This window comes from Macaca nemestrina, chromosome 1 (assembly GCF_043159975.1).
Source record: "Macaca nemestrina isolate mMacNem1 chromosome 1, mMacNem.hap1, whole genome shotgun sequence".
NCBI classification, from domain to species: Eukaryota; Metazoa; Chordata; class Mammalia; order Primates; family Cercopithecidae; genus Macaca; species Macaca nemestrina.
The window spans coordinates 83,073,998-83,101,153 of NC_092125.1; the positions used below are offsets into that span (position 1 = coordinate 83,073,998).

The 27,156-nt window shown below is 41.4% G+C and overlaps 1 long non-coding RNA gene across 1 annotated transcript; it reads right to left on the bottom strand.

Annotated features, from left to right (window-relative positions):
- Window positions 1-4,248: 4,248 nt before the first annotated feature.
- On the bottom strand, window positions 4,249-9,151 carry LOC139359099 (uncharacterized). The gene is made up of 3 exons (XR_011614758.1): window positions 8,860-9,151; window positions 6,313-6,420; window positions 4,249-6,047 (listed from the first exon to the last, which is right to left on the bottom strand). It is a non-coding gene; the product is annotated as an uncharacterized lncRNA (long non-coding RNA).
- Between the last annotated feature and the right edge of the window lie 18,005 nt (window positions 9,152-27,156).

Consider the following 27,156-nt stretch of genomic DNA (forward strand, 5'->3'; position numbering starts at 1 on the left):
GCAGCACAAATGCACTAACACAACTAGTGATTCATGTATTTTCTTTTAGCTTAAAAGGAAGATGAGTTCTCATTATATGTTTGTCATATATTTAGTTCACATGAACATGATGTTATGTATAAAACATCCTTCCAGTGTAACATGGAGTATATGAAGTTGGATCTGAAATGCTTTTACATTCAAGAAAACTTTAAATCTACCACAGACTTAAACATGTACACAATATAGAAAACTGAATGGAGGGAATGAGAAGAGGTGAGTGAAATTCTGTGTGTTATCACAGAATTGCTAAATCAGTTTCAAACTTCTAAATTCAGACCCTGGTGATGCGTCGATAACCTTAGAAATGTCTTTTAAATATCGTCTTGGGAAGTGGGTAAGGGAAACAAAAGCTCCTGGGAGATTTGGTCACAGGAGGTGAAATATATTACGCTATCTGAATTTCAAATTAAATGTGGGTTTTATTTTCTAATCATTTGGAGTAAATAGGATGCTCCCTTTTCCTATCTTTTTTTACTCCTTATGAATTCGTCTAACAAATAGTTATCATGTGACAGCCATATGGATTTCTCTGTATTGTTTTTTCCTACTCTTTCAGGTCAGTCTCCTGCTTCTCAGTAACTTGCCTTTTTCTATTCCCTGTTTTAAATCCTATTAGATACCTCTCCTTTTCCCCTTTTTGATAGCTATCTGTCCTTCATTTCTGAATAAAGTATTCTACTTTTGAGAAAGAAAAGAAACTTGCTATCTGAAGAATGAAAGCCGCCTTTAATGATTAGGCCCAAAGAGGCATTGGCATCTCACTTCTCCCCTTGAGTGTGCTCTAGGTTAACTGACACCAAGTAGTCATAGAATGCCATATGCTGGACACCATAACTCATACCTTATAGTTCAGCAATGCATAACTAGTCACTAACTGTATTGGTCCATTCTCGTACTGCTATAAAAATACTACCTGAGATTGGGTAATTCAGAAAGAAAGGAGTTTTAATTGACTCACAGTTCTGCATGGCTGGGGAGGCCTCAGGAAACTCACAATCACAGCAGAAGGTGAAGGGAAACTCAGGTACGTCTTACATGGTGGCGGGGGTGGGGGGCGGGGAGGACACTGCCAAACACTTTTGTTTTTTGGAGATGGAGTCTCACTCTGTCACCCAGGCTGGAGTGCAGTGACACAATCTTGGCTCACTGCAACTTCCACCACCTCCTGGATTCAAGCGATTCTTCTGCCCCAGCCTCCCAAGTAACTGGGATTACAGGTGTCACCATGCCCAGCTATTTTTTTGTATTTTTAGTAGAGATGCAGTTTCACCATGTTGGCCGGGCTGGTCTGGAACTCCTGACCTCAAGTGATCCACCTGCCTCAGCCTCCCAAAGTACTGAGATTACAGTTGTCAGCCACTGTCCCTGGCTGCCAAACACTTTTAAACCATCGGATTTCATGAGAACTCACTCCCTGTCATGAGAACAGCATGGGGGAAACCACCCCCATGATCTGATCACTTTCTACTGGCTCCCTCCCTGCACACATGGGAATTAAAATTTGAGATGAGATTTGAATGGGGATATAGAGCCAAACCACATCATTCTGCCCCTGACCCCTCCCAAATCTCATGCCCTTTCCACATTTCAGAACCAACCATGCCTTCTCAACAGTCTCCCAAAGTCTTAACTCATTCTAACATTAACTAAAAAGTCCAAGTCCAAAGTTTTTTCTGAGACAAGGCAAGTCCCTTCTGCCTATAGCCTGTAAAATCAAAAGCAAGTTAGCTACTTCCAAGATACAATGGGGTTACAGGCATTGGGTAAATGATTCCATTCCAAATGGGAGACAGCGTCTAAAACAAAGGGACCACCGACCCCATGCAAGTCTGAAATCCAAAAGGGCAGTCATTAAATCTTAAAAGCTTCAAAATGATTTCCTTTGACTCCATCTCTCACATCCAGGGCACGGTGATGCAAGAGGTGGGCTCCCAAGCCCTTGGGAAGCTCTGCCCTTGCAGTGATGCAGGGCATAGCCCCTTTGGCTGGTTTCATAGGCTGGTGTTGAGTGCCTGTGGCTTTTCTAGGCTCATGGTGCAAGCTGGTTTTGGATCTACCATTCAGGGATTTGGAGGATGGTGGCCCTCTTCTCACAGCTCCACTAGGCAGTGCCCCAGTGGGGACTCTGTGTGGGGGCTGCAATCCCACATTTCCCTTCTCCACTGCCCTAGCAGAGGTTCTCTATGAGGGCTCACCCCTGTAGCAGACTTTTGCCTGGGCATCCTGGCATTTTCTTACATCCTCTGAAATTCTGGCAGAGGTTCCCAAACTCAACTATTGTCTTTTGCTCATTTGCAAACCCAACACCATGTGGAGGCCACCAAAGTATGGGCTTGCATCCTCTGAAGCAATGGCCTGAGCTATACATTGGCCACTTTTAGCCACAGCTAGAGCTGAGCAGCCAGGACGCAGGGCACCATGTCTCAAGGATGCAAGGAGCAGTGGGGCCTCTGGCCCAGCCCATGAAATAATTTTTCCCTCCTAGCCCTCCAGACTGTGATGGAAGGGGCTGTTGCCAAGATCTCTGACATGCCCTGGAGTTATTTTCCCCTTTGTCCTGGTGATTAACAGTCGGCTCCTTGTTACTTATGCAAATTTCTGCAGCCAGCTTTAATTCCTCCTCAGAAAATGAGTTTTTCTTTTCTACCACATGGTCAGGCTGCAAATTTTCCAAACCTTTATGCTCTGCTACCATTGTAATCATAAGTTCTAATTTCAAATCATCTCTCTCAAGTTCAAAGTTCCACAAATCTTTAGGGCAGGGGTAAAATGCCACCAGTCTCTTCGCTAAAGCATAGCAAGAGTGACCTTTGCTCCAGTTCCCAATAAGTTCCTAATCTCCATCTGAGACCACCTCAGCCTGGACTTCATGGTCCATATCACTATCAGCATTTTGTTCAAAACTATTCAACAAGTCTCTAGGAAGTTTCAAACTTTCCAATAGCTTCCTGTCTTCAGAGCCTTCCAAACGGTTTCAACTTCTGCCTGTTATTCAGTTCTAAAGTTATTTCCACATTTTCAGGTTACCTTTATAGCAATACCCCACTCCTGGTACCAATTTTTTGTATTAGTCCATTCCCACACTGCTATAAAGATACAACCTGAGACTGGGTAATTTATAAAGAAAGGGGGTTTAATTGACTCACAGTTCTGTGTGACTGGGGAGGTCTTAGGAAACTTACAATCATGGCAGAAGGTGAAGGGGAAGTCAGGCATGTCTTACATGGCAGCAGGAGGACACGGGGGACACTACCAAACACTTTTAAAACCATCAGATCTCATGAGAACTCACTCATTATCATGAGAACAGCATGGGGAAACCACCCTCATGATCCAATCACTTCCTACCAGGTCTCTTCCTTCGCATGTGGGGATTACAATTTGAGATGAGATTTGAGTGGGGACACAGAAACAAATCATATCACTAACCAATGTTATTTCTATAAATCAGTGAGGATTTCTGTGAAACAATGTTGTACAAGCCCATTCTTTGTCCTCTTTGCCTTTAAAATCCTATTTGTTGTATCAAAGGCCAAAGGGAGAACTCACTCCCTACAGCAATTTGGAAGTGTATCCCAGTCCTCAACCTTGGCTCACATAAATTTTCCATATTAATTTTGCCTCAGTTTCTTTCTTTAGGTTGACACATCTGTTGTAAGTCAGCAGGATTCAGTGATCCTTCCGCTCATGACCACTCAGCATTTCCTGTTGGACTTGGGAGCTTGGCACCAGCATGAACCCATTGTGTTCCTCTAATTCCAGAGGATTATTGGGTGAAAAGGGTGAGACCTCCTGATTCTGGAACCTCCCTTTCTTTTCAGGTGAAGTCTAGACTTTATTTGGGCTGTCCTTTCTAATCCTCCCTTTCTAGAATGAAGGTTCCATCTTTGTCTTGTGGACAAAAGATTAGGATTTCAGGGAAAACAAAAAGGAAAATTGCCTTTTCCACTTCTGCCTTAGTGCCCGAAGGTCTGGATGAAAAGGTACTGGAAGTTTAGCATAGATTTTTTTTCCTTTGCATGGCACACTTTTAAAATTGAAGCTGTTTCCTGTTATTTAAAATATAGACTTGGATATTCATTTATGACCAATCCCTTAGTTCTAAACTGAAAGGTGAATAAAGATGAGTTCTTTTGCACTGACGTTAAGGAATTTGAAAAATACTTTTTTTTTTTTTTTTTTTTTAAGAAAGTGGCAGTCTTTTATTGCAAATATGCATACACTCTTAGATGAGGTTCTCTGGTCCTCAGGTGTGGGGGGCCAGGGAAGTCACGCCGGCGCTCTCGGGTGATGTTCTCTGGTCCACGAATGTGGGGGACCGAAGAAGTCACACCGGCTCTGGCCGGCGGCGGACTTTTATGCCTGGGAGCTGGAAGGGGAGGAGTTCGGGGTGTGTGTGTAGGAGTGGCTTCTTGAATTTCGGTGTCCTCGGCTTGACGTCATTCTGCGCATGCTCAGTTGATTTGGTTCTTTTCCCGGGCGCGGGAAAATCTGTGAAGAACCCGGAAACAACAGGGACTGCTCCATCTTGTTCATCTTCCTCCATCTTGTCCCTTTTCCTTCACCCAAACAGTCCAACCTCTTATTGATTATAAGAATTTAGGGCGCCATGGTCTGTCTGGCTGCTTCCTGCTGTTAAGGGGCGTAGTTAGGGTCTGAGGTTGGCAGTCGGGTGTAGGGATGCAGGAGCATTTGGTTGAAGGTGACTCGGGTGATCTCTTGGACCTTGGCTCGGAAAAAATTTTATTAGAATGGGAGTAAGACATAACATAAGGCAGAGGATTAGTATGGGAATTAGGAATGGAAGCATCTGCTGTACTACAGGCGGTAGCCATACCAGTGGTCCGGGGGTTAAGGGGGTGTTAAATTGTTGAAGCTAGGGAAACCCCGATAATTAAGGGAAGAAAAACAGCCCGCTTTTGGATGTTATTGCTGGAGCTGAGCTGGGAAGCTAGTTCAGACAATTCTCCTTCGCTATATAGGGTTAAGCTAGGCACTAAAGATACCGGAATGCAAAGGGACTGGGTGATGGAGGTATGGTTAAGAGTTTTAGATAGAGTTTGGTTACACCAAAAGTAGCCTCCAACAGGGGCCGTCTGGGTCCTGCTGGGAGCTTATGTGCAATTACACCATGAAGAGTTTGGTGTAGAGTAGCAAAAAGGAATCTCTGTCTCACTGTCTCTCTTCATATCTCTCTCTCTCTGTCTCTCTCCATCTCTGTCATCTCTGTCTCTCCCCATCTCTGTCTTTGTCTCTCTCCACCTCTGTCTCTCTCTCTCTCTCTGTCTCTCTCCATCTCTGTCTCTCCCCATCTCTGTCTTTGTCTCTCTCCACCTCTGTCTCTCTCTATCTCTGTCTGTATCTCTTTGTCTCCATCTCCATCTCCGTCTCCATCTCCGTCTCCGTCTCCGTCTCTCCACCTCCCGCTCACCAAGGCTGCTCCCCTCACCAACTCCCCTACCTCCTGGCTTCTCCCTATCTCTGACTCAACAGGGACTGAGTGCAGCAGAGGCCCTTGGGGAGGTCTGGGCTTTCTACTGCCTTCTGGTTACAGCCTCTCCTTCCCTGTATCTGTCCTTCATCCTGGCCTAATGAGTCCACATTTTATTTAGGGAGAGGGCAGAGTGACAACCCTGGGTGGGGGGGGGGGGCAATCTGCAGGGCCCTGCATGACTGAGTGTGTCTGGTTGTCTGTAGACCAGGTTTAGAATCTCCATACAAAGTTAGGATTAGTAGGAGTAACTAGGGGAATTAGAGTGAACCATAATAATGATGACAAAGGTGTAGAGGGTAAGTTCAACATTGCCGAAATCACAAAGGGCACCCTGCCAAGCTAGGTCTTCTATGAGAGTAAAAAGTTGGGAAACCTACTGGTTGGGGGATGGGTCGGGAAGGAGGGTGTCTATGGGGTTTATGAGGGAAAAGTCAGTTAAGTTAAGATGAAGAATGGTGAGGAAGCGGGAAAATTTGAGGAGGGTGTTGATCCTTGAGTAGAACCTGGCCACCTGGAGAAAGGGAAGGGGAATAGATGTTTTGAGTTAGGTTAAGATGTTTCGTCCCAAGAGGGGGTGGGACAAGAGGGCATGATGAGGAAAGAGTGGGCAAAGCATGCATAGTCCAGGCAGTAATTTAACATTGGGGTCTGGCGAGGGTTAGATGGTTTACCGTCTACCCTCACTACTGAGATAGTGGATGGCTGGCTAGGACCTCCATAGGTTGACAAAACAGAATAGGTAGCCTCCGCATTGATGAGAAAAGAAATTGGCTTACCCGCTACCTGTAGAGTTACCCTAGGCTCAGCAAGGGTGACAGGGGTCTCCGAATGTGGGCACCGTCAGTCGTCGTCCAGGTGTAGGAGCTGGAAGGAGCCTTCCGACCCTTGAGGAGAGGCACCACGTTGAGGCGCAATGCCTGCCCTGCTGGCGGGGCAATCAGACTTCCAGTGTCCTTCCTGTTGGCAGGTTGGGCATGGCGTGGTAGGCAGGCGAGGATTTGGACACTGTTTTGCCTAATGCCTAGTTGTGCCACACTTAAGGCATGGACGAGACGGAGTGGCCGGCTTGGCCTGGAGACACTGGTTTGCCCAGTGTCCTGAGTCTCCGCATTTATAGCAGGAGCCCCTGGGAGACTTGCCCTGTGTCTTCCCTGCCGGCAGAGTGGGCAACGCTGGTTGGAGGGCAGCCACTAGAGCTTGCGCCTGAAGCACAGCCCTTCTTTTCTCCTTGTCTAGCTCTGCGGCCTCAGCTGCTGCTTCTCTGGAGTTAAAAACTTTAAAGGCCAATTTTCCTGTATGGGAGTCTGAGGCCCATCTTCAACCTTTTTTTGCTTTTTTCGAATATCTGAGGCTGACTGGGAAATAAAATAGGAGGCTAGGACAGCTACTCCGGCTGGGGAGGTGGGGTCTAGCCGAGTAAATTGGGCTAGTGCCTCTATAAGGCGATTTAGGAAGGAAGCCGGGTTCTCATCTGGGTGCTGGATGATTTCCTTTAGTTTATCAAAATTGACCACTTTGTTAGAGGCTGCCTGCATACCGGCCAAGAGACATTGAACCATAATGTCTCTCCTATGGTGGCCGGGCTGCTGCGGTTGGTAATCCCAATCTGGTTCTATGGACAGGACAGCCATCTTTCCTAACAGGACGGTGGCGTCGGTTAAATGCCATTGATCTGCATGTTGCCTGGCGGCTGGGAGAATGCACTCTCTTTCCTCTGGGTTAAGAGTGGAAGTAAGAATGACATGTAAGTCATGCCAGGTAAGGTTATATGCTCTGGCCTAGGTATCGAAACTCTTTGGAATATTAGGTGGGGTTGGCTGAGAAGTCGCCAAGTCGTTCTTCAATTTTGAAAAGGTCAGCCAAGGAAAAGGGGACGTGGACTCTAACCACGCCTTTGGCTCCAGCAACTTCTCGGGGTGGGGGAGGGGGCAACAAACTAGTAGGGGAGGTTGGAACAGACTGACCAGTAGGGTAGGTTAAGACAGGCTGACTGGTAGAGGGGGTTGGGGCAGGCTGACTGGTAGAGGGCTGACTAATGGGGGCCGCTACCGCGGTCTTGGAGCGAGTGTGGGCGGAAATGGGAGAGGTAAGAGGAGTGGCTGAGGGAGGAGTGTTGGGAGGGGCGGTAGGAAGTCCATAGGGAGGGGGGTTGGAAAGTTGGGAGGGAGGTCGCCTGCCGTCGGCCCCATCTGAAATGGAGGTGGAGTCCTCCTCAGTTGCTGAGGTGGGGGCCAAGGGCCGGGTTTAGGGGTTTAGGCTAACAAGACCTGGGCCATTTAACACCGGGCGCACAGGTCTGGGCGAGAGCGCAAGTCCTAAAAGCCTTGGACATAGATAATTTCTGACCACTTTCCGAGCCTCTGGCAGAAATTAGAGAGATCTAATTAAAATGTTACGGTCTAAAGTGCCTTCAGGCGGCCGTTGAGACTGGCCACGCCACAGTGGAGAGTAAAATCAGTCGCTTTCATTTAAGATCTTGCTGTAATTGTAAAGTTTTGAGATTAGTTAGAAGACACCCTAAAGGGGTGTTCTCTAGGTATTTTGGATTGGGGATTTCCTATTGCCTTTCTCTCGCCTATAGGCGGAAACCGAACTCTACCTGGCTACAAAGCGTCCTTTGGAGCCACTAGAGACCGGGAGGCTCCTGGAACCGGAATGGAGATTACCTCCAGGCGGACGTCTCCGTCCTGGACGGGTCTCACACGGACTGGAATGGAGTTCCTTTGGGCAGACGTCTCTACCTTTGGGAACTCTCCTGTGGGTCACCTGGTGACCAAAAAACCTTGGGCCTGTGCAGGACTTCTGGCCAAGGAGTATGAGAGGGAGGCAAGAGATACTCACCCCTAGGAGACTTGGAGGTGTGGAAAGCGATGTCTAGGTCCTGGTCCGTCCGCGGCGTGAAGGAGGAGGCTCCTCGGACCTTAGGGGGCCCTGAGGAGGGGTCTCCTCCCGGGTTTTTAGCATGCCACAGTGGAGAGGAAAATTAGCCGCTTTCGTTTTAAATCTTGAGCTAGATGTAAGGCTTCCAAGTTTTGGAGGAGACACCCTAAAGGGGTGTTCGTAGGGATTTTCAATTGTGAGGTTTCCATTGTTTAACCACCAGAAATGGAAACCGACCTCATGCAGTGGCAAAGCGTCCTTTGCTGCTGCTGGGGACCGGGGGCTCCTGGAGCCACTAACGGAGAATTGAGGAACTTCAAGACGGTCGTCTCCGGGTTGAAGGCCTCACTGCGCCACAGGGTGGCTAGTCCTTGGGCGTACGCACGACTCTAGGCCAAGGACACGGAAACGGACGGAGATGGTTAACAAAGGGGAGTACTCACCGAAGAAGAAATTCTCAGAGCGGCACCAGTGGGAGGCTGGAACACTTGTTTGGTGTTCGTGGCTGGTTGGGTTGGGAGCCGGTTCGCTGTGGAGGAGGTTCGTTAGACCCTTAGGGGATGTTGAGGAAGGGTCTCCTCCTGGGTCGGGTTTCTGCACCAACTGTTTTGATTTAATTCAGCACCAACTGTTTTGATTTAATTTAATGTAACTTAATTTAGGAGAGCTAAGTAATTAAACATGAGGCCAAAGTACATAAGAAAGTGGCAGTCTTTTATTGCAAATATGCATACACTCTCGGACGAGGTTCTCTGGTCCTCAGGTGTGGGGGGGGGCCAGGGAAGTCGTGCCGGCGCTCTCGGGTGATGTTCTCCGGTCCACGAATGTGGGGGGCCAAAGAAGTCACCTGAAAAATACTTTTTTAGAGAGCTCTCCTTTAACTCCCCAGAAAAACCCTTTAAATTCCCAAACTGCCTGCAGGCTTTTCTCAGTCCGTTGGAGACGTAAATCTCGCCACGTCATTGAAGTATTAACATCCAGAGAATAAGCTAAGCAGTGTTCCAGCTGAGATCAGATTTGAAACAAAGTTAAAGTTCTTAAAACCCATCATGAAATTCCTTTTCCTAAAGGATATCTTTAGTTCAGGAGAGAAACGTGTATAAAAATTAGTTTGTTTTAATTTGCTTGTATGAATCTTGACCTTCTAAGATACGTGTTTGTAATCCTTTCTACTGAAGGAAACTAGAATATTTCTTTCTAAAGTACTGAGGATTGTTGGGCTGCGAAAAGTTAAAATGCTGGGAGACACGCTATTTCTTACTCTGCTTGTCTGATGGCAGGACAGCAATTTACAAAGAGAAAGGGTTTCCTGCCTGCTTATTCCCGCATAAAGATGGGTCCCTTTACAATGCTTGCTCATCAGCTAGGAGACAGCAATACCAGGGAATCTAGGAGCAGACTTAACTCTTCCCACAAATGTACCATCCTATATTTTCCTGCCTTTTGGCACTACCCCACAGGCACCATTTTCCCCCTAGTTTACCAACTCTCTCTAAATATTCCAACTGGACTTTGTGTGTAGACGGTTACCTGAGAAGCTGAGACCCCAGAGAGTATAGTCAGACAGCTGTGGGTTGTACCTCACTTGCAGCTAGGGAAACTTTCTTTTCTTTGAGCTGTGTTTGGGGTGGTTCTGGATATTTTGAGGATTGTGTTGCACATCTTTGGAGATGCCTGGTGAGTCCTTAATTAAGTCATAACCTCAGTTAAGGCGTATTGGTTTGGATGACTCACTTGAAAAGATATCTTTGGTTTAAAAAGGAGAAAAAAAGAAGCAGGAATAAGGCTGTTTGTTCTGGCTGAAATCTGATAAGAGTTTTGAAATTTTTTTTAAAGAGCTCTATAGTCAAAAGATGATTTAGGCTAGGTGCAGTGGCTCATGCCTATAATCCCAGCACTTTGGGAAGCTGAGGCTGGAGGATCACTTCAGGCCAGGAGTTTGAGACCAGCCTGGGCAACATAGTGAGACCCCGTCTCTACAAAAAAAATTTTTTTTTAATTAGGTGGTTGTGGTGGTACATGCCTGTAGTCCCAGCTGCTTGGGAGGCTGAGGTAAGAGGATTGCTTGAGCCTGGGAAGTTGGGGCTGATCCATGATCACACCACTGCACTCCAGCCTGGGTGATAGAGTAAGACCCTGACTCAAAAAAAAAGTTGATAAAAGCTGGCATTTAGTAGATATATGTGTTTGTGTGTGTGTGTGTATGTAGACTTCTGTTGTCTCTATAGAAGCTCATCAGTCAACTGAATTCATTTCTTCTTTAACCTTTAATTATAGGCACTCCTTTGTTCTGCTTCTCTTTTGATGACATAATTTTTGCCAAAGATAATGTAAAACTTCCTTGACCTTTTGGAAAGCTTAAATTCTCCCTCTACTTTGAAATGTAAATTTTCTATACTGTTTTCTCTCAATTTCAGTAAGAGCTTTGGACATAACTTGTTCCACTTACAGAGGTACAATTTAATCCAAGTGTTCTTTTAAATTAGTGAGTTTTACTTGTCTTATGGCAGAAATTATAAAATGTATACCACAAAATATTTATATTTGTATTTTTACTATACATATATGCACGTCTGTGTTTCTATATTGCCTACCTGGTACCAAATTGACTTGTAAATAAATGAGTACTCATAAAGAATAAGTGCAAAAGCTTTTCAAGTTCACATGACTTTAGTAATCTTTGATAAATAAAGCTAGTTTTAAAATTGCTGATAAAATAAAACTTGAATGTCTTCAGAACAGTCAGTATTAAATACAATTCAGACATTTTGCCTGGGACTACTGGTCAGAAAGGTTTAGACTGTCACTAATAGAAGTTTTCAGGTCATAAAACTCTTGTTTTCTGTGATATTTTTGATAGTTGTTTGGTTTATCTATGATCTTATGTGTTTGGTTTTGAGCCTTCAGATTGTAAGGTCTAGACAAGTGCCCATAATGAGGTCTGGTGACTTAGGCCACCCCAGCTTTGGTGCTGAGCCAAACCCAGGATATCCTCCCTGACTCAGTTGTGTCTCCTAGCCAAGATGGGAGGAATCAGATCCTCCAGGACTTGTCTTCATGGCCTTCTCTGTCCTGGGTTCTACACCTGGTACATAACAATTAAAATTGCTTACTTCCTAGGTTTTTCACTAAGAATTAGGGTTACTAAGAGTTAACATTGTAATTAATATTTGTGATTAAAACTACTGTAAGAGAAACAATTCTGTATATAAAGTGTAAAAGAAAAATAGGATGTGTTTTGGTAAAGAAAGTTTTTTAAAAAGGTATTAAAATGTTTAATAGATAAGTAAGTTTGCCTGGCTTAAAGGTGATTTAAAGGTTATTTAAATTAAAAAAGATAAACTAAGTAGATATAAAAAATTGGGGAAAAAGAAAATGGGAAAAATTGTAATAGGTATAAAAGGCTTATGAAAATCTTATGCTGTGTGATCAAAGCTGATCAAGATTGGATGTATCTGTATATAAGGTTTTATTAAAATTAGATTTAATAAGAATACATTGATACAAGGGTTACATTTGTTTTTTTCTTCTGAACAATATTTTCATATAGTATTAATAAGATACAGTAAAATATTTTTGTTCACCTTTTCAGTAAATTGCAAAATTTTTAGAAGAAGAGGAGAGTGGGAGAGATAATCTGATGCTGCCTTTATTAGGTCTTTTGATTGGAAACTGAGTTGCTGCTCTATTGAGTAAAAGTTTTTGCTTTCTGAAATCTTTGAATTGTCACTTTAGCTAAATAGATGACTATTATTTTAGAGTGACCTGTGATTTATTTTAGTATCAAGTGTCTTAAACCTTTGGTATTTGACATACCTCCCAAAAACAAATTTCAAATTCTAAAATTCAGTCTTTTTGCCCTCAAACTAACTCTTGGACATTCAAAAACATGGAGGGCTCTTGAAAATCCAAGAAGGACATATTAGGCTTATTGGGATGTTAAAGGGATGTTAAAATCATATGGGAAGTATTATCAAATAAGAAATGGTGTTTGACTTTCTTTGAATTATCTTTGTGTGGATGTTATTAATGTACGCTCCAAAATTGTATGAGGTTTTTAAAAAATCTGATATCTCTTGATATATGCAGTAAATCACTTTTTATCCTAAAACCTTTTTTGCAAATTCTAAAGCATTGTGTCTTCAAGGAAATAAATGGAAAGGACTATGACAAGTACTCTTGAATACAGGTTTCTGATAACTTTGGAGATTATACCATTGGACTAGGTAAAAACATTCAGAACTCTAATAAAAAACTGATGGGTTTATAAAAATTGCTAACCCAACTTCAAACAGAGCAAAAGTTAATTATATAGGACTGAACTGATAGAGGACTGAAATAATTTGTTATGACTTCATTTTGTTTGAAATATTGCTGATTGCCTTTATATTTTGCTTTCTAGAATTAATATATTTTTTTCTTTTAAGCTATTTATAGTTTACAGCAATTGAGTAAAGCATACTTTTGTGAGAAAAATTGAAACATTTACCTTTCTCTCTACCTGATTTCTCTAGAATTTGAAAACTGTATTCTCATTTTATTGCAATGTAGCTATTTGTGTAAGTTCAATAAGAATCTCTTTTCCTTTTGCAACAGGACACAGTGGAAACACTTGTTATTTTACAAAGGCTTTGACTGGAATGTCATATTTTCAAGTTTTAGCAGACTGCTTTGAGGGATTAATATTGACTTTATAAAACCAAGACTTGGAAAAAATAACTTGGTACCTTGTCTATATGGTTCCTTTGCAGGATCCTGACCTTGGGGTAAGTAATGTCACTTTCTGATAGGCACAGAAACCTCAAGATATTGGGGGACCATTGGAAGATAGGATATTTTGGGACCTTTGGAAGATAGGAATTCAACCAACTTATGAGCTATCCTCAACCTTGACCCAAATAAACTCTCCATATCAACATTGCCTCAGTTTTTTTTTTCTTTTGGTCAACACTTTAAAGTCATCTTATCCTTAGAAACTCTTGCCTTTCTAGAGTAATTATTTTATATACTAAAAATTGATCTACATCAAAAATATTACTGCTCCAAAAGTCCTTTTCATAGTGTATGTCATGGCCAGACTGAGATGACCATAGACAGAATAGGAGAGGGGGAGCTAGTTCCAAGAATTAGACTAGAATGAAGGGGAACTATCAGGTGTCAGATAGGACATTTGTGTATAAGTAAAAAAAGCAATTCAAGCTATCAAGTAGCATCTGGAATTCATAAAGGAACTGGAAAATAAGAACTGGAAAGACATCTGCTTCTGTGTGTCTGTTTTATTCTTCTTTATCTGCAGACTGGCTTTCTTGTCAATTCAGTCTCCATTGTAGCATATGGCCCCACACAGAGATTGGCGGTCTCTCAATCCCAATTCCAAATTCTGCAGGAGGTGGGGGAGAATCTGAATGGCCAGTTTGGGTCAAGCATCCAGCCAACTATGGTTAGGAATGCAAGAGCATGACATGTGAGTCAGCCATTCCTAAAGAAAGAATAATCCCTGAGAGATTTAAAAGGGCAACAACACTAAATCTGGGCATGTTCAAGTTCAAGTCCAGAAAAGGCAGCTAACTGAAGTTAGCCAAATTTGAGTTTGAAGGCAGAGTCCTCCAGGCTGCCAAGTCTATCCAAAACTTCTGACACAAACTTCAAGTTCACAGGTTTCCCCAGAGTACCCTCAGGTTTGATAATTCACTAGAAAGACTCACAGAACTCACTGAAAGATACTATACTCATAGTCACATTTATTACAGGGAAAGGGCATGACTTAGAATTAGCCAAAGGATGACATAGGGCAGAATCTAGGGAAGGTTCCAAATGGAAAACTTTCATCATCCTTACAGGTTACCTTCTTGACATGAGTGAGTGTCAATACACATAGAATATTGCCAAGCTGAGAAGCTCACTCCAGTTTCCGTGTCCACAGATTTCACTGAAGTTTCATTATCTAGGTATGTCTAATTGATTGCTCACATGTTTGAACTCAATCTCCAGCTCCCTTCCCCCAAGGCCAGACTAGTATCAGTGGCCCCAAACCCCAACCTTCTAAGCACAAACAGTTGGTTTTTCTGGCATGGCACCCTAAAACTATTGGGTGTGACCCACCCTACCCTCAGTCATCTTGCTAGCATAAACTATTCGCTGTAGGCAGAGGGACCCACCATCAATAAAAAAAGACACTCTTATGAGGAAATTCCAAGTATTTAGAGATTTCCTCTAAGGAGCTGAAGACAAAGGCCAGATCTCTCTGTACGTGGCCAAATTTCTTACTACACAGCAGCAAATACAGCCACTATTCTGTTTTCATGATCTTAACAAGAAAAGCATGGTAAGGTTGGCTCTAATCTTAATGTAAAGCTACATGTTTTCTGCTCTGTGATGATCATTAAGAATAGAGTCAGAGGCTTGGTGGTGGACACCATCTTTAACTGACATAGGAGAGAGATTCTAGCAGCAGCTCGCAGACGGATTTATGGTAGTCAGCAGTCCATGATGGCTGAACAGGGGGGTAGTACTTGGCACGCTAAAGGTATACAGGACAATAGATGGTTCTGAAAGGTATAAAGGGCAATAGATGGTTCTGTTGACTGGGACAGGTTCCAAATCCTTTGGAGTAAGTGAATTTAACCTTCTAGATTCTCCCACATTCCTTTTCTATATTATTTTCTTTATTCACATATTATCTTAGGACCTCACAGCTACCTTCCCAAGGCAGTAGCCCAAACCCCAGGAAGATTGCCCTTCATTTTCTACAACCTGCTCCATTCACATGAACCCAAACCCATAATCAAAATCACTTAGTTTCCAGGGAGAATTGTAATCAGATAAACTAACGCATAATTCAAGTTAAATTGTATATGTTCTTTGAAATCCACTTCTGTTCTATCCATAGGAAAAGAGAGTCAAAGTAAGAATTTAAAATTACAGTCAGGGACCAAGCTGTGAAAGTTATAGAAAGCAAGAAGATTAATCTGTTGTTTTAAACATTTGATGCAAATGAACAATGCTGGGTTTAAAGAACAGAAAATTAAGCAGCATAAATGAATCAGATGGAGAGGAAATTCTCTCTAATTGGAAATAGATTGCTGTAGGGTTTTTCACAAACTCAAGTCATATAGATTCCTGCCTACCTTTTTCTAGTGGGATGGTAAACTGATTATTTCAGCTGAAACATAAAGAATAGATGAGAGAGAGAGAAACCATTCAAATCAATGATTCTGTAAGGTAAGTTTGGTGTAATGAGTCTCTGAGAAGGGACTTGTTCAAACTCTATGGCTTTTCCTGGCTTCTTCTGATTTTCGAGTATACTTCCTACTTGTGTACTGTCAAGAGTTTAGTTCCCAATGAAACTAAACTGTGTAAGTGAATTGTATGGAAGTAGAGAAAGAACTAATCTAGATGGATTTGAGCACTGCAAGAGTTTTAACATTTAATCCTGTGTAAAAACAATACAGAAGTTGCAAAACTGGATAGAGATCAGCTTTCTCCTGCACTATGAGATGCAAACCCCAGGAGGGATCTCAGGGTGTGGTTTGCCAAAAGGCTTTTCCTGACATAATCTGCAAGTCTGTAGGATTCATGTTTGAGTAGGTTAATCTGGGAACTGTCCATCAATTCAATAGGAAATCCAATAGTTTCCAAAAGACTGCCATATCTAAGACACTAATATTAAATAGCATAGTAGACTCTATCTAGTGAATTGAGAGAGATACCCTCTCTCCATATATGTTACCGGTAAAGGGTCTTGACTGCAAGTTGTCCAGGTTCTTGGTGTTTTGAACAAAGAATTGGACAAAACGTGCAATAAAGGAAAGAATGAAGCAACGAAAGCAGAGATTTATTGAAAAAGAAAGTACACTTCACAGGGTGGGAGTGACCAGAGCAGTGGCTCAAGGGCCCTGGTTACACAATCTTCCGGGGTCCAAATACCCCCTCTAGAGGTTTCCTATTGGTCACTTGATGTACACCCCATGCAAATGAAGCAGTGGCCCACAATCAGAGGCCAAAGTGAAGTTACAAAGTTATACTCCTATACAAATGTCTGCTTGGTTGCTTTCTGCAACCAATCAGAGGTACTTTCAATTTTCCATCTGCCATGTAGAAAGTGTGGGGAGCGGGGGTGTTGCAAAGGGAGTAGCCTTTGGTCCTTTTGTTACTTAGGTATGGAAAGCTAGGGTTTGCCTTTTGATTTAGTTCTAGGAAGTCAGTGTGAACTGGCCTTAGGTTCCTTGCCTCCACACCCTATTCTTCTGCCTCAAATTCACTAGATAATAGGATATCTCTATACAGGTATTCTCTCTCTCAATTCTCAAAGACAGTAGGATAGAGGATATCTCCACACAGTGGCTTGAATTAGCCCCTACTTGTGTAGAGATATCCTCTATCCTACTATCCTTGGGAAGTATTCTGGACTTGGGCAAATGCTCTTACTGTGGCCTCTGTTACCAACATCAACAACATGTTACCACAGAGGAATCTGCGAAAACTCTTTATTTGGATAACACTGATTTTTAACATGGCTCAAACCTATTATTTCCATAGCTGGCATAGGGAAATCATTAGGTTTCTCTCCAGATGGATAATGATTTTTGTAACTTGATTTACATTTAGGAATTTAAGGTTCTTAATGAAGGTTGACACATTTGTGAATCCAAATTATTGCATAGTTCTACTGATGATAGTAGTCATCTTATATGCTTAGAAAATATTCCTTTGGATAGCTATGTTAATTGCTATAATTTTCTTCTGTCATTTTAAATCAATTTCTTCTTTGTGAAAACAAAATGTTACAAATCACCATTTTGTACTATTAAGTTGTAAATTACAGTGTATTGAACTAAAATGTTTCAGTTGTAACAAAGAATGGAGAAAATTATCAAAATTTACGTCTATACTAAAATAGCTCAATGCTCATTGTCTTTTGTAAACACTGAAATTAAAACAAATAGCTGGGCGTGGTGGCTCACACCTGTAATCCCCGCACTTTGGAAGGCCGAGGTGGGCGGACCACTTGAGGTCGGGAGTTCAAGACCAGCCCGACCAGCATGGAGAAACCCCGCCTCTACTAAAAATACAAAATTAACCAGGTGTGTTGGTGCATGCCTGTAATCCCAGCTCCCTGGGAGGCTGAGGTAGGAGAATTGCTTGAACCCAGGAGGCAGAGGTTGCAGTGGGCTGAGATCGTGCCACTACACTCCAGCCTGGGCAACAGAGTGAGACTCCATCTCAAAAAAAACAAAAATAGAAACAAAACCACCCCAAAACAAATAGCAATATTTATGAATTTATATTTGTTTATAAACACAATTAATTCTATTGATCTATACTTTTCTGGTCTTTATGAAACCCATTGTTCCTTTTGTGATAGTGGGATAGGTTTAGACTATTATGCTCATTTTTATCTTAAATTAAACACGCTTGATAAATATTTATACAGTGCCTACAGTTGCTAGGTACTGCAGGGGACATAAAGGAAATAGACCTGCTTTTTTGTCCTTAAATATTGAGACTCACATAGACATAAAGATTCAGGTTCAGAAACTATTATCTAGGGATTTCCATATATCTTCATTTGTGTCACCAGACAACCTCTCAAGGTAGATAAACTACTTTAGGTAGATATACATTATAAGGTAGATAGAAAACTAAGGCCTAAGAGTTGACTTGTTAATGTCACATAGTACATGAAAAGACCCGGATCTGAAATATGTTCTTTTCAGTGCTAGTCTTACACTTTCAGCAAAATTCAAGGCAGAACAGGGTGAGTGACACAGTGCAAAGAAAATGCTATGGGAGTTTGGGGGAGGTCACACAGAAACTTCTAAAAATTTCCCCATAAGGGATAATAATTTCCCCATGTGGGCTTTACTTTCCTCTTAATAGCCTCTCGGCTGAGGACTTCTGACCCCATTATTCTAGTTATTTCTCTTAGAAGAGATAACTTTGGTAGGTATGCCTTCACTTCTTTGACCTGCTTCTCTCTTATGGTCTCTCATTCTTTTTGCCTCTTTTTCCTTCGTATTCTGGGAGAGCTGTTGTGGTTAAACTGCCACATCACTTACTCGCTTTTCTGCAGTAATAGTTTTCCTCTGTACTGCCTCTAGTACAGATTCAAATTCTTCCACAACATTTTTGGTTTCTCTTAAATTTTATTTTGCTAGCTTCTTTTTAAAATTCTGCCTGCATCCAAGTCTATTCTCTTCTTATGTCTCTGTTCCTACAGGAAGGCTGTATTTTCTCGGTTCCTTGGGAAAACCAAGCAGATGTTTTCTAAAATTTTCTTCTACATCTTACAAAAAAAATTTGTTTAGAGGATGTTTTTCTACTGAGTCTTTAGATGAAAAAATTTTCCAAATAAAGACAAGGTGCTGTGAGTTACCTAGCCTCACACAACTTCTTCACTAGAAAAATGATGTCAGTAATGGTACTCACCTCATACAATTAGCATGGGAAGTAAATGAATTAATACATGTAAAGTACTTGCAGTAGTCTGGGTCCAGTAAGGATACAGAAACCAGAGAGTAGGCTAAACTGGGAACGGTTGATGTATAAATGTATCAACAAAAGGGTAATATAGAATATAAGGAAACTCTACATGGTACCCTATGGTTGAGGGAGGCAGGGAAAAAAAACTTGGAAGGGGCTCAGACCTTGTTGGAGAAGATGTGATTCGGCCCATTGGATAACAGTGAATTTTGTTGGTTTGGCCAGGCTGGAGCTGACCTGGGGCTGCTGGGCAAACAATAGGCCACCCTCTGGATGGCAGGCTTGCAACCAGCAGCCAGGGGTGTGGTCCTGCAGTGAGAGCCGGGTCATCTTCAGGGATAGGAGCCCTTCAGAGTACATGGGCTGTGTGGGTCTGTGTCCTGAGGGCTGCAGAAAGGCTATTGTCAGGCCAAGTCTTCAGGGTCACAGAGAGACCAGTTTGAGGTGTGTACCCGGGGCAGGCTCTGCCAAAATGGCCTCACTCCTATACTGCTAACTCCAGGTCATGCTGGAAAGGGCAGGAGAGTCTCTTCCTTTAACAATGTTCCTCTACTACCATCTACTGGAAAAAACATAACATTGCATTCACCTTAAAGCGCTTGGGAGTTTCATTATCACAGAGCTATAAACTGAAATGTGTATTCAGAGCTGAACAATCCTATATCGATAACTGACACAGAACTTAAAATCATGCCTGGCACATGGTAAATATCACATTGCTAGAGATAACATTTTGCTATTATTATTGCATTCTTTTCTTTGTTTAATAATCTTTGAACAAAGAGACATCTATCCAGCTTGGTGTGGGCCAAGAGGCCAGGTATACTGAGTGCCTTTAGTTCTTCTCGGTACTAATTTGAGAGCTAGTAGCTTCTCTCTCTCATATCTAGAATGAGCCTCAAGGTTGATGTAAACAACCCTTAGTCACTCTTATAGGCATTGATTTGATGAGCTGTCCCTTGCCCTTCTAGCTGATTTTCCTGATTATCAGAGGCTAATGTAGTTTGTAATTTTTCTTTGTACAAATATAAGTCAAAGATACAACTCCTTCACATGCCCCGCTCCCAGGGCCTGTTTTTTGGCCCTGCCCACAGTGCTTCCAAGATAGAATGCCTCATAACATGTAATGCACCCTTTCCTCTGCTGGATGCTGTTGGTTCTGTGGCATCACAGGAGTTGCAGTCTCTGACTGGGTATGTGGGAACAGGGAAGGAGGTCATCAGTCTGCCTGAAGTATTAAATTATTCTGGTGCAGTAAAGACAAAACCCTACGATTTTCTAGTTAGGCCATTCTAAAGACCAAACCTTTACCTACCTTCTTTGTGGCATTATATTTGCTCTTCTGTTTTAGAAGGTGGGTAGCAGAGTTCAGGAACATATATCTCAGCCAACTGCCATACATTCCACTATTGGTAGACCATCCCAATGGACTCTGGTTTCCAGAGTTGCAGCCACTGTTTGCCATTTTATGTATCATTTCAAATATTTTTTTGAGAAGGTGAGAAAAAGGATATTAGGGAACATTAGCATGCCTTTTTTTCTTTTCTTTTAGAGATGAGGTCTCACTCACTACATTGCTCAGGCTGGCCTTGAACTCCTGGGCTCAAGTGATTGTCCTGCTGCAGCCTCCCATGCCATTTTGTCAGAGGAGTTTGAACCAGAGCAACTCCAACTTAAATAGGGGTTGAGTAAAATAAGGCTAAGACTTACTGGGCTGCATTCCCAGACGGTTAGGCATTCTAGGTCACAGAATGAGACAGGAGGTCAGCACAAGATACAGGTCATAAAGACCTTGCTGATAAAACAGTTGCAGTAAAGAAGCTGGCCAAAACCCACCAAAAACAAGATGGTGGCAAGAGTGACCTCTGGTCATCCTCCCTGCTACACTCCCACCAGCTCCATGACTGTTTACAAATGTCATGGAAATGTCAGGAAGTTACTCTATATGGTCTAAAAAAGGGGAGGTTTGAATAATCCATCCTTTGTTTAGCATATAATCAATAAACAACCACAAAAATGGGCAACCAGCAGTCTTTGGGGCTGCTCTGTCTATGGAGTAGCCATTCTTTAATTCCCCTATTTTCTTAACAAACTTGCTTTTGCTTTGCACTGTGAACTTGCCCTGAATTCTTTCTTGCACGAAACCCAAGACCCCTCTCTTGGAGTCTGGATCGGGACCCATTTCCAATAACATCTTCTGTTAAATCATGAATTTTTCAAAGTATAAATAGTAATAATAGCTACCATTTATTAAGTGCTTGCCATGTAGCAGCTGCCACCTTTTCTCATTTACCTTTAACGTGATACCATGCTGGAACTCAAATTCAGGTTACTGTAACTACAAAGTCCATGATCTATGTTAGGCTGTACAGCTATACTATTTTACATTTTCTTTTCTTTTTTTTTTTGGAGACAGAGTCTTGCTCAGTCGCCCAGGCTGGAGTGCAGCCACTCCATCCTGGCTTACTGCAACCTCTGCCCCCGGGTGCAAGGGATTCTCCTGCCTCAGCCTCCTGCACAGCTGGGATTACAGGTGCACACCACCGCGCCCAGATAATTTTCGTATTTTTAGTAGAGATGGGGTTTCACCATGTTGGCCAAGCTGGTCTCAAACTCCTGGCCCCAAGCGATCCACCCACCTCAGCCTCCCAAAGTGCTGGGATTACATAGGTGTGAGCCATCACCTATAATCTATTATAGGCCCAACCTCTATTTTACATTTTCATTCCATACATTTTTACTTTATTTTTTCTTAGGAAAAGTGTATAGGCTTTGTGATAGGCAGAATAATCACCACCGCAAAAGATAAACATAATCCCTGAAACCTGTGACTGTTACTTTACATGACCAAAAAAAAAAAAAAAAAAAAAAACCCAACAAAAAACTGGGGGGTGGCAGCTTTGTAGGTGTGATTGAGTTAAGGTTCTTGAATTAGGGGATTATCCTAGATTGTCTGGATGACATTGTAATCACACTTCCTTATAAGAGGGAGGCTGGAAGAGACCTGGCATATAGGGGAGGATAAGGTAACGTGACTACAGACGTAGGGACTAGAGTGAAACAGCCACTCTGGAGTGAAACAGCCACAAGCCAAAGAATGCCAGCAGCCACCAAAAGCTGGAAGAGGCAAGCGTGGAGCCTCTGCAGACAGCACAGTCCTGCAGGTGCCTGATTTCAGCTTAGTGGAATTAGTTTTAGACTTCTGGTTTACAGAACTGCAAGCATAACATTTTCTTGTTTTAAGAACAAATCTGTGGCCAGGTGCCATGGCTCACACCTGTAATCCCAGCACTTTGGGAGGCTGAGGCAGGCGGATCACCAGAAGTCAGGAATTCGAAACCAGTCTGGCCAACAGGGTGAAACCCTGTCTCTACTAAAAATGCAAAAATTAGCTGGGTGTGGTGGTGGCCACCTGCAATCCCAGTTACTCGAGAGGGTGAGGCAGGAGAATCGCTTGAACCTGGGAGGCGGAGGTTGCAGTAAGCCAAGATCACACCATTGCATTCCAGCCCAGGCAAGAAGAGTGAAACTCCATCTCAAAACAAAACAAAACAAAACAAAACAAAAGAACACATTTATTACAACAGCCACAGAGAATGCTAGCTGGTTTCTAGAGTGTCAACTCCAAACTGTTGGTGATTTCCACAGTATACACACTAGCTCAGTGGTAGAGGAGGTGGTGGAGTATCTGCTGTGGGCATGGTTCATTAGCTCCACAGTATTCCATCCATTAATACTTGTCAGTTAGAAGGGATATTATAACTCATTGACTGTATCTCATCCAATATATCAACTTCCCCTTCAACATTATATTCACATGATTGTCAGGTCTCTGCTTAAACAACTTAGACAAGTCCCCCCACTCTGCTTCAAACAAGTCCTCCCACTGGCAGAGATTTCGCTACTTTTCAAGGTGTGGGATCTATACTTAGAGAGCTTGACTAATCAGACATTTTTCCCCTGATATTTAACGTCAATCTGCCCTCTTATAGTTTTCATGCATGGGCTCTGGTTATATACCCTGGAGCATCAAAGAATATGTCTATTCCCACTTCCTCAGGATAGTTAATGAACTTTACCTTCACCCAAATCATAATGTGAACTCAAGAAATTCACAATCAACTAAAACCGTTAAGATTTTGTTCATGATTACTATTGTTAAACCACATCTACCCCCATACGTTTTGGCAAAATTAGCTTTTTGGACCCAACTATATTCTACCCCTATGAAACTAGACCATGTTAGACTTGGTACATTGTTCCAGTTTGTAAAGATTCTCTTTGATCCTGGCTCAGTCATTTATGTACCCATCCTAGTTTCATGTGTGCACCTAAACCAGCATGCCATGATGTCAATATCAAACTCTTTAATAAAAACTTTGAATGGAATTAGGCCAAGGAGAGCCTAGCAATATAGCATTAGAAACCTTTTCCCATGAATTACAAAATTCCTAAGCACAATATCACTTTTGTATCCATAAGGATATCATGAGAATCTTTACCAAATGTCTTGCTAAAAATCCAAATAATACCATATCAATGTCATACTCTTTATCCATTTATGCAGTTCATACTTGAAAGTGCTATTTGAATTTGCTCATATATAAAGTTGTTTTATAAAATTTAAGTCCCTTCATACTTATTCAAGGAATCCAGTGGCCTAATGAGCTTGTCAGAAAAAGAAAATGAGTGAATAAATTCTCAGAAGTTCACTTTTTATTATAGAATTAAAATATCTGTTAGTTTTCTTGAAGTAGAAAAAAGGGTAATATTTTTCAGTGATATTTATGACTGTAAAAGGGCTACACAAGGCTCATAGAAAAAAGCCCCATTAACACTGAAGCATTAGGTAGAAAATAAGCTAATATCCTGAGTATAATGAAGGTGAGTGTTTGAGAGGTTCAACAATTCCAGTCTTCGCTGCAACACTGTCCCCAGTCAGCCAAACCACAATGAGATACCACCTCATGCCAGTCAGAATGGTGATTATTAAAAAGTCAAGAAACAACAGATGCTGGTGAGGCTGTGGAGAAATAGGAACACGTTAACACTATGGGTAAGAATGTGAATTAGTTCAACCATTGTGGAAGACAGTGTGGTGATTCCTCAAGGATCTAGAGCCAGAAATACCATTTGACCCAGCAATGACATTACTGGGTAATTATATACCCAAAGGAATATAAATCATTCTACTATAAAGACGCATGCACACATATGTTTACTGCAGCACTATTTACAATAGCGAAGACATGGAACCAACCCAAATGCCCATCAATGATAGACTGGATAAAGATAATGTAGTATGTATACACCATGGAATACTATGCAGCCATAAAAAGGAACAAGATCATGTCCTTTGCAGGGACATGGATGAAGCTGGAAGACATCATCATCAGCAAACTAACACAGGAACAGAAAGCCAAACATTTTATGTTCTCACTCATAAGTGGGAGTTGAACAATGAGAACACATGGACATGGGAATGGGAACAACACACACCAGGGCCAGTCAAGGATTGGGGAGTAAGGAGAGGGAGAACATTAAGACAAATAGCTAATGCATGTGAGACTTAAAACCCAGATGATGGGTTGATGGGTGCAGCAAACCACCACGGCACATGTATGCCTATGAAACAAACCTACACGTTCTGCACTTGTATCCCAGAACTTAAAGTAAAATTTTAGAAAACAGTTTAGTACACTTTTGCCAATACAATTTTAAAGACAATATTTTCATTTTTTTTTTTTTTTTGTCAAAACTGTGAATCTGTGGATTTAGCTCATTTAATTTATGGAAAATGTCTGCTGTATAATTAGCATTGTCAAATCAATTAGCCAAATCAGGCTGGCTTTTTATCATAAAATCTGACTTCATTTTTCCATTGAAATAATTTCATTAACAAACATTTCAAAAATGATTACAGAAAGCACTGGGAAAGAATTTATAAATGCATTTAAAAAATAGATTACTAAAACCAATCAAGTTAAGATTAAATACTATATATATACTTTATTCACTTTTATAGTAAGTTATAAAAAAAAGAATAAGCTTATATAACATTTCTCATTACTTAAATTATAATAATGCAATGCAATATAAAATATAAATTATAAAGGCAGGGGTGTGATTAAAAATATGGTATTTCTTTGGTAAATATGGGTGTCAGGTGATCATTGGCCCTTGTTATAAAGTGAGAATCATAGTGACCACCTCAGAAACACTCCATGAATGTCATATGCATCATGATGAAAATATGCATATGCACTTACTGAAAAAGAAAAGTATATGAAGGCAAAAAACCCCCATTTGATACAGCACAGGAAATAAATTTTGTTAACAGTAGATGGAAAATATAACACAATGTATGAAATGAAATAAGATGAACGTTGAATGTAAGGGGGATATATAGTTGATAATATAATTAGATAAATATATTTTAACTAACTTCATATTTATGTAACACATGAATTTTAAAGAAATCACATAACATTTTAGCCCTTCAGGTCTTATCCAGTGTGTTTTCAAGAACCTGGTGGTTTGGTTACATTTAAAATACTTAATGTCACTAACCAGTACTGCTCTACTGTTTGAAGGTGCTTTGATTTCTAGCTAATGAAATCTGGTAGAAATGAGTATTATGAACAGCTGAAAAACATCGCTTGCATTTTAAGGCATGAAAGAAGCTTTATTTAGTGATTAATATTTCTTACTGATCTTCTCTGTTTTGCATTCATTAAACACTCCATTAAGAGCAAATAATTTTTTGACACTAGTCAGGGTACAGAAGAGACAAGCCCATTAAAAGAAAGTCCTCATTAACTCCACTGCCCACACTGTACAATATATCTGATTCCATGACATTTCAATAGCTGCTTTTTCTAGCACCACTCTTCACTCTTCACAGAAATAAAGACAAAGATGGAGCCCTACAATGTGCTATAGATGCTTTAATTAATTATTATAAGAGGTGCCTTATATCCTGGTTATAATTATTTTTGCATTGGCTCTTTGGCATTCTTGCAGGTTTTTATACCCGGGCAAAGCACAGTGGTAGGATTCCAGAGGGGTGAGAGCTTGTCTTTCTCTTGTAAAGTGAGTGAAGGAAGATTTTGAAATGGGGGTGAGGAAAGGCAAATCTTCATGATGTTAGGAAAGAATATATATGAAGACCTGGATCTGTAATTGGATTCTGATTCCTTTAAAACCATCAGTACCCTCAAATCCATGAAAGTCTGGGCTCTCTCCAGAGGTACTGAGTACTGCACCCTGGTTGGAAGACCACTGCTTTGCCTACAGTGGAAACAGTAGAAATGGAACAAAGTGGCAGACTAAACATATAGTTTGTGGATGGAATCCACAGGACCTGGCAACAGATTGAATTGGGGTAGGTAAGACAGCGGGAAATGTCAAGGATGATGCCAGCGATTTTTGGTTTAAGCAAGTAGAACTGCTATTTGCTGAGATGAAGAACACTGGATATGAAGGTGGCTTCGGCGGCCCTTCATAGTCTGTCTTTTTTGTTGATCTTATTTTGTTTTAGACAGTCTATTGACTGATATTTTATTAAGTTACGACTCTCAACTTTTTGGCCAATTTTATTCAAATGCAAATGATTATTGGCATAAAAAACATTATTTCCAAAAGGATTTTCCTTTTAAAAGTGACATATTTCCTTACCCACCCCAACACCTAAACCCTCTTACCAAACAGCTTCTCAAAGATTCAAATTCATACATAGATTTTATTGTAATATGAGGAATGGTTACACTTTCAAACTTATTAAATATTATAATAAAAATGGGAAGCTGATTTTTAAAATATTAATCACAGCGTTAGATATAATAGGCCCCAACAAATCTCTACACTGTTTTTTTTTTCCTGTGGATCCCACCAAGAAATATGAAGTCGCCCAGGTGTTTTTTGTGCCTAGCTCAGTGCCTGACACATAGTAAGCGCTCAATAAATATTGTAGCTGTTGAGTGAGTGAAATATAGAACATTAACTTATTAAATTTTTATAAGACGTTTAAAAAGAAATGGGGTATTTTTATATGTAATTATTTTTATCTTAGAATACCTCTTAGACCTGTTTTATTGCATATATATGATTCTTCACTAGTAAGTGAGGCTTTTTAATGAAAGTTCACGCCCACGAGTTGTGAAAATCTTAAGTGTGAGTCACCTCTTTCAGAGGTCTCAGAGCCACCTGTTCTGTAAAGGCACACGTTTCTCCCGCCTTTAGGCCATACTCAGGTAGGT